The 13,216-nt window shown below is 43.8% G+C and overlaps 1 protein-coding gene across 1 annotated transcript in view; it reads right to left on the bottom strand.

The window, feature by feature from the left end:
- The window catches only part of ZNF407 (zinc finger protein 407), a 337,896-nt gene extending 328,472 nt beyond the window's left edge, over window positions 1-9,424 (bottom strand). Inside the window, 1 exon segment of the mRNA XM_030494084.1 lies at window positions 9,317-9,424. The gene's annotated coding sequence lies outside the window, so the exon portion shown is untranslated.
- Window positions 9,425-13,216: the final 3,792 nt, after the last annotated feature.

The following is a 13,216-nucleotide window of genomic DNA, read 5'->3' as shown; positions in this document are numbered from 1 at the left end:
TCAACTTCTTAATCAGGGTCTGACTTCACTGGAAAGTGTGAAATTATGTAATTATTTATGCTTGGCAATTATGATGGTTTAGACAATTCCAGCACTATGAACATCTTCTTTTGTAAAGCAAAATGCCTACTGCAATTTTAGTTTAGCGAATATGCCATGCTTTTTTTTCTGTGCTTTCTAGGTGGTTTATAAAAACAAAATTTAAATATAATGTGAAATATTTCTCCTCTCCCAAAACAGACACCACTGAGCTTAGAAACATAACTTACAAGGATGAAAACTAATTAAAAAATCAAAAGAAAATGAAACCATGGCCACAATGACACCAACTGAAGTTCTCTTGGCACTGTCAGTTAGATCAGGTGTCACCCAAAACACTAATTACAGGTCTAACGACCTTTGAGTACTTATAACAAATGTATAAATAAAATATTATTTGACCCCAGAAAAAGACACACTCCTACACTCTTGAAACATTTAAGTACAAACTTCAGAGTCTAATTTTGGTTTCATTTCAAGCATATATTAATTATCTTGGTATCGGCAGCAGACTTGAAGACAGGCTTTTGTGCCTGAAAGCCTGCGTACTTCTCTGCCTATAGTAGTTGGTGTAACGTATTACCTTTGCCTGTAAGCCATCTTCTCAGAAATCTATCCCCTGACAGGGTATATACCCTTTGCATATAAAATACAAAAGTATCTATTCTCTATCAAAAAAAAGTTTATTCAACACTGTACCTCAAAATGCACTTTACTGATACGAGCAACATCTAAAATTATGATGATGATGTGAATGAAGAAAAGGAGAAGGTATTCCTGCAAGTCAATCTCCACCTGCAAAGCTCAGCATGTTCTTTACCTAAAAAAAACAAAGCTACCAAAACGCATTGTCGGGTTTTAACTTGTCCTCTCTGAACAACCGTCTACTGCACCTAAAAACCTTGTGCCCAAAAAGGATTCTTGGGTTTTGAGAGAAGGAGCTCCTTCTGTTTCATCAGACGTCTGCTTCGGAGCAGCAGAAGAGACACCTTTAACGACAGACCTACATCTACTTTCTCTTCAGTCTCTTCCTCTCCTTCCTTCCTCAGGTTGCCATCCCTATTGCAAACTCCTTGGGCGAGACAAAGAAAATCAGGCAGGGAACAAAGCTGACATACAGCCCTCTGCAGATATCAGCAGAGGCACACACAGAGTCAAAGAAATACTCGTCAAGAATTTTCCAGCTATCTAGATTTAGAATGGCTCTCAAATTCACAGCTCTGTAGTTTGACAATTAAAAAAATAAAATATGGTTTTTCATACAACATATCTGCAAAGTTCGTGGTATCAACAAGTAACAATACTGTATTACAAAATCTCTGCTCAAAAACCAACCTCTGGGGTTTGGGTTAAGGTTTAGCCAAAAAAAAACCAAAAACCAAACCCCAAAACACAACTATTTGATTTCTTTGGGTTTGTGTGCACAAATTACTATGAGATGGAGAGCTTGTGTTAGGTTGTGATTTTGATCATTTGGACACAAATTGAAAAAATTCTGTTAAACTAAATGGAGATTTTCCGTTTTATAGTCAGGTAAATGACTATAATTCTCGTCCCACGTTTTCTTTCCTTCCTGATTAAATTACATTAATGTACACTCAAAATAAAGCAACTACTGCTAGTCCTAGTAATTCTTTTCAGCAGAATAACTTAACAAAACACCACATACACATATACATGAAGTCATCAGGGTTCTTTCATATGTCTGCCATCTATGTGAAGCCTTCAAACAACAAGGCTTACAGGAACATTGTAGTATGTGGGCACCAACATATCATCCTAAAAGCAGGGCAGAAGTGAACCTGCTTCCTGTAAGGACCTATAGGCCACCGTTTTTTCCTAAAATACTTTTTATTAACCTGATAGGTATAGAAGATATTAAAAAACACAACTGTATTCTTACATGGAATGTACCACAAAAAGGCCCAAAAACCATTGCATCTTTGCATTGCTAAAAGGTTTGACATGGTATTTATTGCCATATTACCCCTAATTAGTAGTTTAAGCTTGTTAACAAGTACAGTTCATTTCAAGTAAACAGGAATTATCTTTCCATTGTATAGGTAAAGCTTGCAAATAGGACAGCCCACAAATTCTAAGATGAGAGTAACTAGGAAACTATTCATTAAGGCTTGGGGTATAAATTCAAAACATGAAGCATAACATGCTTAAAGAAGAAGGTTTTATTTTTAAAAGCATTCATTAGGCTCTCATCTCCAAGCCTCAGACTTGTAAATAATTTAAAATGAAAATGTGAACAACAGGGAGAAAAAAACCCAAATGCAATTCAAATCAGTCCATTGTTGTACCAATAAAACTCAAAACAATAAAAAAGAAGTTGGCAGATTTTGAAGACAACATCCAGAAAACATTTTTATGTACTGTGTCTTTGAACTCAGATATTATTCTAACACTGGATCCAATCCAAAAAAAATTAGCTCTGACTTTCAACAATCAGGCTGTGCCCAGGAAAGGATGCACATGCTAAGCTAGTAATTTTTAGTATTCATTGCACTTTATTCTGGACCTGCCAAAACAAACAAATAAGCTGCAGCTTATCGATGCTTTTAGATTCGTTATTCTTCCGTTTTGACTTTTCAGAAACATACATCCTATTATCAATTTAGATGACATAAGCCAAGAACCCCCTTTCCTTTAAAGAGTAAGATAAATCTACGTTTGCCTCACATAGGGAGCATGAAAAGAAGCAGCGTTTATTTCACTGCCATTGAAAATGGGAAGTGAAGAAGAAAACAGTAACAAATCAAAAAGAAAACAAAACACAAGGATTACTGCTGTTCTTGCTGCACATCCAGTGTCCCAAATCCAATGCCGATACACCTCTGCAGAAGGTACATTACACAGCAAGGAACTAGGAGAGCAAAACATTTGGTCATTATTGAATTTCTGGAGTTTGATATCCTTTGTACTTGAAACAATCCAACTTAAATTTAATGTATGATTTCACACATTCAATGGAAGACAAGCACACAATATGCATTTCTTTTTCCTTGTTAACAAATCGTATGGGATTGCAAAACACAAAAATGCTGTATTTCTATGCCATGGTTCTTGAACCGAAAGATGGGCACATATGCTGGGTATCACATAAAAGTCAATATATTTGGAGCAGGTCCAGAGAAGGGCAGTGAAGCTGTTGAAGGGTCTGGAGCACAAGTGTGACGAGGAACAGCTGAGGGAACTGGGGTTATTTACTGTGGAGAAAAGAAGGCTCAGGGGAACCCTATCGCTCTCTGCAGCTACCTGAAAGGAGGATGGAGCGAGGAGGTGGTTGATCTATTCTCCCAGGTAACAAGTGATACGACAACAAGAAGTATCAGCCTTACCTGCACCAGGGGAGGTTTAGACTAGCTATTAGGAAAAAAGATGATCAGGCATTGGAACAGGCTGCCCAGGGCAGTGGTGGAATCACCGTCCCTGGAAGTGTTCAAAAAACATGTAGTTGAGGCCTTTAGTGACATGGTTTAGTGGTGGACTTGGCAGTGCTGGGGTAAAGGTTGGACTTGATGATCTTTAAAGGTCTTTTCCAACCTAGTTGATTTTATGATTCTATGATTCTGTGATTCTATATGCTCCTCAGAAGCCTTAAACTTACCTCCTGCACCCCATGCCCCAGGAAATCTGACACTTTTCAGCCACGTGGGATTTCCTGCGCAGATGCAGAAAGAAGGTAAGCAGGAAACCCAGCACTTCCAGCGAGCTCTGTGCACACAGCAGATGTGCGACTCGGCAGCAGCACACCATGGTTATAGCCAGAGCAGTGCTTCCCAGAGTCACCAAACCCCCCAGGCAGTACAAGAGAAGTGAGCCTGATCCTTCCTCACGTGAACCAAGGCCACTAGGTGACCCCTGTTCATGCTTTTCCCTCAGGCACAGAAGTGGGTGATGCCAACATGCTACACGCCACCGGTACAGGTAAAGTAAGCAAGCCTTCTCCTGCTAAGGTGTGTCTTAAAATCAACTCTGGGTGGACTACCTCCTATATTTACAGCAAATGTTTATAGCAAACATGTCCTACTAACTTAACAAATGCAAACAAACCCAACCACCAATGCACCAAATGGAAACAGGTGCAGGCCATGGGCTCTTCCAGAGCAAGCCCACACTTGAAAACCTGCCTTAAGAGAGAACTCAGATGCACAGAAGTATAAAGCTACACCAGAGCTCTCCCAGCCATCCAAATGGCACCAGAACAGTCTGTTTCTGACATGGCTTAAATTAGAATTCTTGTGCACACTTTTCAAACTTCTTGCTGGAATGTTTCCTACAGAAATATTTGTATACCACAAAACTGTATAGATTCCATAATAAAAATACCATACAAAACACTGATTTCTATATAAAATGATGACTTCGTATTACTATTTGGTTGAGTTTTGTTATACCTCATAATTGCAGTGAATTTAGCTTTTTTTTTTTAAATCTTTGTACCTGTATCTTGAGAAAGACACTTGAAATATCAAAGATGGGGCTAAGGACAGCAAGAAACTTTCTTTAAAACAAAGAAATACCAGACAGGAAAGCATCTATATACATCTATATATTTTGTTTGTACAAAACAGTAACCTATAGGGATGTATTCATCCAGATCCAGACACCAAAATACTGCACACCCTAACTACTCTGCATGCCTCCTCCTTGGCTGCTACATATGTCACACACCTGTAACAGCTTGTATTTTTAGACTCAGAAGGGCAGAGGCAATTAAAATTTATGCCTGTGCCACTAAGGACCAAAGGAAACTAAGAATATTCACAGCCTCCCAGCCAAGTTAAATATAACCCATACTGTTACAGACCGTAGTTCAGCAGTAGGCCATACTACTCAGAAAAAAGGTCAGCCTGCTGTAGAACAAGAAAACAAAACAGAACAAAGCAAAGAATCAGCAATCAACAACCCTGCTAGTGCAGGACTGGAAAACAGTCATGAGTCACACAAACAAGCATCTTACTTTTAGAATACCATTACTGACTGTTTCTAAGTGGCACTTGGGTTATTTCTCTGTAAAGTAACGTGTGAATTGGCTAGCACTTACTGTAATTTTCCGTTTTACATTGAGGAAAGAAAGTAACTAGACTTCTTTCTGCTTTAAAGATTGATGCAGTGTTTGGGCCAGAACCTTCTTTCATCTTCACATGTTGAAGAACTGAAATTAAGTAAAGAAGAAAAACTTCCACCTGTATTTAACATAAACACCTAGAATGGGCTATAGATTCTTCTATAACTACAGACCCTTCACTGGCAGATGGCAGAAACAGGAGCACAAGAATTCACAGTTGCAGACCAAGAAGGCGGGTATGGCTCCCCTGTTTTAAACACACAAAAGATGCCTTTGGAATTTCTGCAGGTGAGAAATTAGAGATGACAAGAACATCTTTACATTTTTTGCTTCTTCACTGGTTTTATACACACACTTCTCTGGGTTTATACCCGCTCAAATTAACCCTTTCAGCTTATGACCCAGCACAGGCTGAAATGACAAAAGTGAAAAAAAAAGTACCAATTTAGGAAAAAAGTAGGTATATTTTGTTTAAACTTTCCTATACTCTCATGCAATGCCATAAGAATGTCTACTGCAAAGGCAGACAGACCAAAGACTAAACCCCTCAGATGCTATCAGAGAGATCTCACGTGAACTTTAGACACCCTGGGCATTTAAGCAGTTGTCAGTGCAGCCCTACTCCTCCTTCATTGTCTCCTCGGCATCCACGGATAATTCTATGCCTCTTATCAGGACTAAGCATCACCAGTGAGGCGTACTGCTCGTTTCCTACATGCATCTGTGTCCACCAAAAACCGCCATCGTTCTGCTCATTCCACTCAAGTCGCTTGCTGGAGGAGCAGCACTTCCATGCTTGTGCAGCCACTGGCCAGGTACTGTAGGCAGCTGCACCTTAGGCAGCGGTGGCCACAGCTAGCAAGGCTAACATAGACCAATACCTTCCTGGGGTAGAATAACTGGCCAGCTGCTGCCTATTAAAAAATTATTACAAAATAGCTTGCCGACTGTCATAAACTTATGCAGGGAGATTTAGGTTAGATATAAGGACGAAATTCTTTATTGAGAGCGGTAAGGTGGGGAGGCACTGGAACAGGCTGCCCAGGGCAGTTGTGGATGCTCCATCCCTGGCAGTGTGCAAGGCCAGGCTGGACAGAGCCTTGAGCAACCTGGTCTAGTGGAAGGCGTTCCCCCCTGCAGGGGGGTTGGAAGTAGATGATATTTAAGGTCCCTTCCAACCTGAACCATTCTATGATTCTATGGAAAGAGTAACCTATATTCCAGGATGTGCAATCTAAAAAGTGAACATAGTCATTTTAGCACGCATTATAATACTGCAGCATTAATTCGAATGAATCACTAGACCAGGCGTATCTTAAACCAGTATTTTCATTTGAGTGATGGGGTCATCCCTCTAGTGCAGCCTTTTTGTTTCCCCAAGAAAGAGAATATTTAAATTCCTAACCATCTTAGGAAATTCAAACGTAGGAGCCGCTCAACAACTGCAGTTCAACCACACTTCATATGCCAATCCATCTGTACATTTTAGCTCATGCACAAAACCACAAGTCTGTATACATTCAAAGATTAAAAACAAAACAAAGCAATTAGGCAAAGCAAAGCTATGTTCTTCTTAATGTTGTGCACACTGACACAAAAATGCTGTTCTTCATTATGAAAGGTTGGTTTTAACAGCGTATTGAAACACTGACAACTGCTTCACACACATTCTTTCTCCAAGTAATCTTTTTCTACAAAAGGAGACAACACAGTCGAAGTTTTAAAAAAGTTTCTAACAAAGAAAACTTTCGTGCAAATAAATCAGAAATCTTTGATACTGTTACTATACAATAATTCCTAAAGAAGAATGATACTAAAGGATCTAACTCAGGTCGTTTGAATTACATTTCCCAAAATGCTAATAAAACTGACATGTTTGAACATACTGAAAAAGTCACAGTCCATCATCACGCTGTCACATCAGTGCATTTGACTTTTTTTAAAATGTATGGATTATACAATTACTGCCAGGCTCCATATTTTATATATAAAAGCTACAATCTGATTATATGTCCATGCTGAAATAATTTATGAAATAAGGGTGGAATGACTGTAATGTTACTTCTGTGATGAATGTAACTTGCTGTGAATACTCTAGGAGATTGCAAGAGAGACCAAGCTGAAGCCTGTAATTGTCTTCATCTTTCATGAAGAGGTGTGACCTGGGAAAAATATAGATCCCAACATCCAAAGCTCCAGCCTCATGCAAACATCTTGATTACTCATGTTCTGATATGGGAATGGAAAAGGAGAATTTATAGTCTCCACAGGCCACACCTTTAGATTATTAAGGTAAGAACCACAGCAAATTACATCCAATGGTTAAATTATATGTTAGTCTATTATTGTTTTGCATCATCAGCAAATCACTTCTGCCACTGTAACCCTTGCACTTTTGGATTCACGTTATTTACTACTCTCTAGGTGTTGCCATCATGCTTAGTATGGCATAGATGAATGTGAATACATGACAAACCCAAGGTCTTGTGAGACTGCATCAGGACAACTACACAAAGAAGAAAAAAGGGTACAGGAAAACAAAAGTTAAAACTATAGCTACGTGAATTTTGAGATTGCCAATAGCTACAGCGTACAGACCACAAACTAAATGTTTTTCCCTTTTATTTCTCGTTAACCAACACTACATTTAAGAAGAACATTGTGGTTCACGGGCCACCTTAATTATTTGAAGGACCAATGGGAAACCTGTTGTAACAAAGTCAAATTAAACAAGATGATAACCTATCCCTCAAAGGTGTTACAAACTTTTTCAATTCAAGATGCACATCTCTTTGAAAACGTATTAGAAAATTGCAATGCTATTTATGGGAATTCGTTTTCCTGACTGCAATCTCACACTGCCCAAGGGGGTCGGGGAGTCTCCCTCTCTGGAGACATTCCAAACCCGCCTGGACACGTTCCTGTATGACCTGCTCTCGGTGGCCTTGCCTTGGCAGGGGGGTTGGACTAGATGAGCTCTGGAGGTCCCTTCCAACCCTAGTGATTCTGTGAATCTGAGAGGTCTCCTGAAAGCCCACCGACTCCCTGGAGACAACAAAAACCTCGCTGAAAAGCCTAAGACCGTGGAAGTGCAGAAAGTGACTGTGACTCAGACACTGTTTGATGATTAGAACAGTAAAGGGAAAACAGCTACAACTGTTTCTTCATCTCTTGCAACAACTGCTTGCACACCTCCTGCAGTCACACGCGTTGCCGCTCAGTGCCAGCCGCACAACTTCTCAAGCTCTCCCGCTCTTATACTACAGCGACCTTCCTGAAAGCAGGGCAACTAAGAGAACGTGGGGCTTGAGCAGCAAAACTATCCAGCGTAGAGCCGGAGCATGCCGGAAGCCGCGTCCTCCTGGCCGCGCAGAGCCGGACCAAGCCCCGGCACCGCCACAGTCCGGCCCTCGAACCAGCGCCTCAGACACCTCAGCCCGGCACCGGGCCTCGCTCCAAGAACCGGCCACGGTCCCCGCCCCACTGCGCCTGCGCAGAGGCCGCACTGACGCCTGTCACGCACACGCCCAACCGCCGCCGCGCAGCGCTGTGGAGCGCCAGCTGGCCAGGCCAGCGGCCCCCGCCGCTGCCCTCCTGCTTGCCCCTGTCCCGGTGCAGCAGATGCGGGCAGCGGCCGCCGCAGTCCCGCCGCAGCCAGCCCCGCCCGGCCTTACGGCCCGCGCATGCGCGGCGCCTCCGTTGCGGGCGGTCGGCCGAAGCCGCACCGCAGCCGGCCGGGGCCCGGGCTCCCGCCCGACCCCTATAACGGGGGTCGCTCGCAGCGCCTGGCTTCCCCGCTGCCGCTGCCCGCCCCGCCGCTCCCCTCCCCTCTCCTCCCCGCCGGCCGCCTGCGGCAGAGCGGAAGGGAAGCGCCTCGGCCAGGGCCGGCTGAGGCAGCCAATGGGCGCGCGGGGCGCTGTTCCCGCCCTTGGCGCCCCGTCCAATCGTCGTGCAGCGGGGGAGGAACAAGGGCCGGGATTGGCTCGGCGGAGCGCCGCTGGCCGCCCGCCCACCACCGCCAAAAAAACGACGGTAGCACAGAGGCCCAAAAAGCCCGAGGGAAGACGCTGGCCCTGCCGCCGGTCAGCTGTGGCCCCGCGGCACCCAGAGCCTCCCCCGCGGGGGTCCGGAGCGGCAGCCGGCCCCGCGCCGCGGAGCGGGGGGCGAGGCGCCCGCGTCCCGTCCGGCAACGCTTACCGCGCGGGGGGAGCCGTCCGCCTCCGCTTGTGATGAGCTTGGTCACAAGTGGCGCGCCGTAGATTTCGCCGGTTTGCGTCACGCCCGGGGCGAGGCGCGCGCGGCGCGGGGAGGCGTGACGTGACGTAGGGCGGCGCGGCGGCGGGGCGGGAGCCCGTGGGCCGCTGCTCGAGCGGCCGGGCGCGCGTGCCGCCGCGGGCGCGAGGGGCTGCGCCCAACGGCCGCCGCGCGGGGGGTGCGGGGGCGCGCGCGCCGCCGCCGCCATCTTCCTCTGCCCGGGCCTGGCGGCGGCGACCGAACCCGTCGCGCCCGGGGGCTGACCTGTGTGTCTGTGTGCTGCTGCCGCTGCCCCGTGCTCCCGCCGGGAAGGGCCCGGGAAGCAGGCTCCGTGGCACCGGTGGAAGGAGGGAGCCCCAGGGGTGTTGCCCGGGGTTGGCGAGGACCCGTCGTGGCTGAGGGTGTGCGCAGCAGCGGGGCCATGGCTCCGGGTCCCGGTGACTCAAAGTGCCCAAAACTGCACCGTCGTTTGCGGCTGGCAAAGCATTGTGTGCTTGCGGTCTCTGCCACGGCAGATGCTGCTGCTGCCCTGTGGGAGCACAGACTTGTGCCATACAGGGACGTCCGTAAAATAAACGTGTTTTACATCTGGCTCCGCACGGGCAGGGTTCTAAGCCATGGGATGGGTGTTTTGAAGAAGGGGAAAGAATAGAGTAGGTGAGATGACACACAGCAGTCATTCGCTGAGGCTGTCGTTTGAAGGTGATACAAACTCTCCAAGCTGTGCTTGATATTTTTAGCACGATGAAGTTCAAAAGAGAAACAGTTGAATAAGGCAGGGGGAGGCAATTTGTAAAGCGTGGTTTATAAGTTCATGAAGAAACCATAATAATAAAACACTTCATGGTCTTTCTCCCTTTCTCAAGCTAACTTGAATGATTGTTATCAAAAAGAAGCCAGGTCTAAAGAGTCTTTTGACATCCGTGGTGGGATGCAGTTGGTTTTTTCATAGTTGCTTATGATTTTTAAAATGCAGGTTTACCATTTATCATGGTTTAATGCCAGCTGGCAACTAAATACCACCCAGCCACTTGCTCACTTCCACCTGGGGTTGTGATGGGGAGGAGAATTGGTGAAAAAATTAAAACCTGTGGGTTAAGATAAGAACAATAATAATGAAAAGGAAAATAATGAGAGAAATACAAAAGTAAAAGGGGAAAGGGAAAAAAACAATAAACACAAGTGATGCACAATACAATTGCTCACCACCTGCTGACCGATACCCAGCCCGACCTGAGCAGCGATCTGGGCCTTCCGGGTAACTCCCCCCAGTTTGTATACTGGGCATGATGTACTGTGGTATGGAATACCCCTTTGGCCAGTTTGGGTCTTCGTATTCTTCAGCACGGGAAAACTGGTAAAATAACTTTTTGATGTTGCTCAAGCTCAGTTTCTCCACGGTTCACAAACTCCTTTCATGTGCCTGAGAATTTTTGTGGGTCTGGACCTTGGGTAACACATGTATTTAAATATTTGTAGTATCCAGGTCTACACGCCCGGTCCATCAGTTATTTCATCATCTGCTTACTGAGAGGGATCATACTGAGGGAAGAAGGCATGGTCACGAGAGCCAGAGTTTTGTAAATTTAAATGTTTTTAACAGAAAATGAAGAGAGGCAACGTTTTTTAGGAATAGCCTGAAGAGGGAGCCATTGATATAGTAGAAGAAACAAGGAAGACTGGCTATTAGTAAAAGAAATATCTAACAAATATATTTTTTATTTTTAAGCTCTGTTTATATAATGTTCACAGATTTACCTATATTTAGTGTTCTGGTTTAGGTATATGCATATTTTTAAACTCATGATAAAAATGTAAATGCCTGGGGTTTGTTCTGAAATATTTATACTGATTAAAATATATTAAAATGCAAACTGAATAAGTCAATTATTAGTAAAGCATTAATTAGTTAATGAAGTAGTTTATAAATTGATTGTAAACATAGATGTAATTATTTTCTAACAGAATGACATTAGGAATGATTCTGCAGGTGCTATGTATCTTCCATGCTAAAATAGTGATTTCATTAGAAATGTTTCTCACTTAAAGAGCAGCACCAGCTGTTTGCTTAGCTGTGTAACTTAAAGCTCTGTCTGCTCGATGCCACAGTAGTCAATATCACAAGAATAACTAGTAAGTAATCGTCATATGAAGCACTTGTATTTTTTCTTTTTTCTTTTCTTCAAAAGACTGACGAGGTGCCGCTCAACATAGGAAAAGACAGGGTGGCTGGTGGGTGCCCTGTCTTGATCTAAGAGAGAAAAGATAACTCTGAATATCCCTGGGTAGGAGTGGATTCCCCAGTGCTGTCTTTCATGGCTATGGGAACCTGAAATTGAAGTCTTCTTCTTTCTCTCTTCTGAAGGACTGAAGGAGGCATGAAGATGGTCTGCATAATTCACTGGTCCTGCTTGCTTCACACCTACAGTTTTACCTTGACAATAAGAGGCTATTTCAGAGCAGAACATTATTTCAGTGCACTGCCCTAACAGTACCTGTGCTTATAAAATTATGCTGTCTTTGTTGGCTGTATTTTATCTGGCATTCCCAAGAGCAGCAGAAAAAACTACGTACAGCATAAGCCTACCTTCAGTTGCACTTCTTGATGTTGTAGAACCCATGGAAAGCATAGATTATAGTGACTTTTAGAGCACTTTTATTCCTAGAAACACAGTCTCCATACCTTTCAGGAGGAAATACACCACCTGAAAAGTGCTGAAAGCCACCTCCACCACCTCACTGAGCTTTCTACTCTTCTCTTTTGCCAAAAGTGTCATGAATAGCTGTTTCTTGATGGTCGAAGTCACTTTGTAAAGCCACAGTGAAACAGGAGATTGCAATAAAGTTTTATATCAATTGTCTGTCTTCAAATACTTCAGCAAAACTCAGTCATTTACCTTTATGGAGCTGTAGCTTTTAAGCATAGGCTGACCTTCCCTGAGTCCTGTGCAGGTGCTGGAGTGCTCGTCCCTGCAGCATTCCTTACTGTGCAGGTTCCTGTATGGTTTCAACAGGTGAAGGAAGCCGAGAGACTGCAGAGGACCTGTTCTGCAAGTTGACGAAGCGCAAAACAGAGTCTTCTTATTTTGGAGGTTTGGTCCTTGCCTTGGACTCCTCTCTCTTGACACAGGCACCAAAAGTTACGCTGCAATTATGGAGTCTGCAGAGCCAACACAGGTAAGAGAGACTGAGCTGGGTCCTTTTCCCTGTGAATGCCATCAGCAGCCAGCAGCCTTGCTCAGCTCTTACACCTGAAGTATGAGCCTCACAGGCCTGGGTAAGTCTGAGAATGGGTATTTATTGAAAACCTGTTTTGAAACCCAAGTATCCCAGGTTATTGCTGTTCTCAGAGCTCTGAAGAGGCCAGCTACTTTTACATTGCAGCTCCTAGGAACTGCAGGGCAACTACTAAAGATCAGAAACTTGTTCATTTGTGGGTTGTTGTTTTTTTTTTAAAGAGCTATTCATACAGATGACCTGTGGTACAATATTACCATCTGTAGACTCAACATCCACATGTTATGCCTTTAATCATCTTTATTCTTGCAGTTTTTTGCAGGGAGGTAGCAGGAGAGAAAGGAAATATGGCAACTACTTTCTGTAATATAATTAATGTCATTTGTTTTAAGAGTAGGGATAACACTCCTAAGTTTTTATGTAAATCTGGTTCAGTTGTTTTGGTTGTGTGTGAACTGACTACATGTTAGAGTAAAAATCTTATTTTGAAATAAAAAAAAAATACAGATTTTAATTATGTGATTTGTGCTACGTGTTTTGCCTGAAGAGCAAACCGAGCTCTCAGCTATTGTTTTAATTTCAAAATATCTCATTTGCCTTTGATGT

Source organism: Strigops habroptila, chromosome 1, assembly GCF_004027225.2.
Source record: "Strigops habroptila isolate Jane chromosome 1, bStrHab1.2.pri, whole genome shotgun sequence".
In the NCBI taxonomy this organism is placed as follows: domain Eukaryota; kingdom Metazoa; phylum Chordata; class Aves; order Psittaciformes; family Psittacidae; genus Strigops; species Strigops habroptila.
Note: the sequence above shows the minus strand (reverse complement) of the source record. Positions and strands in the feature narration are given on the sequence as shown.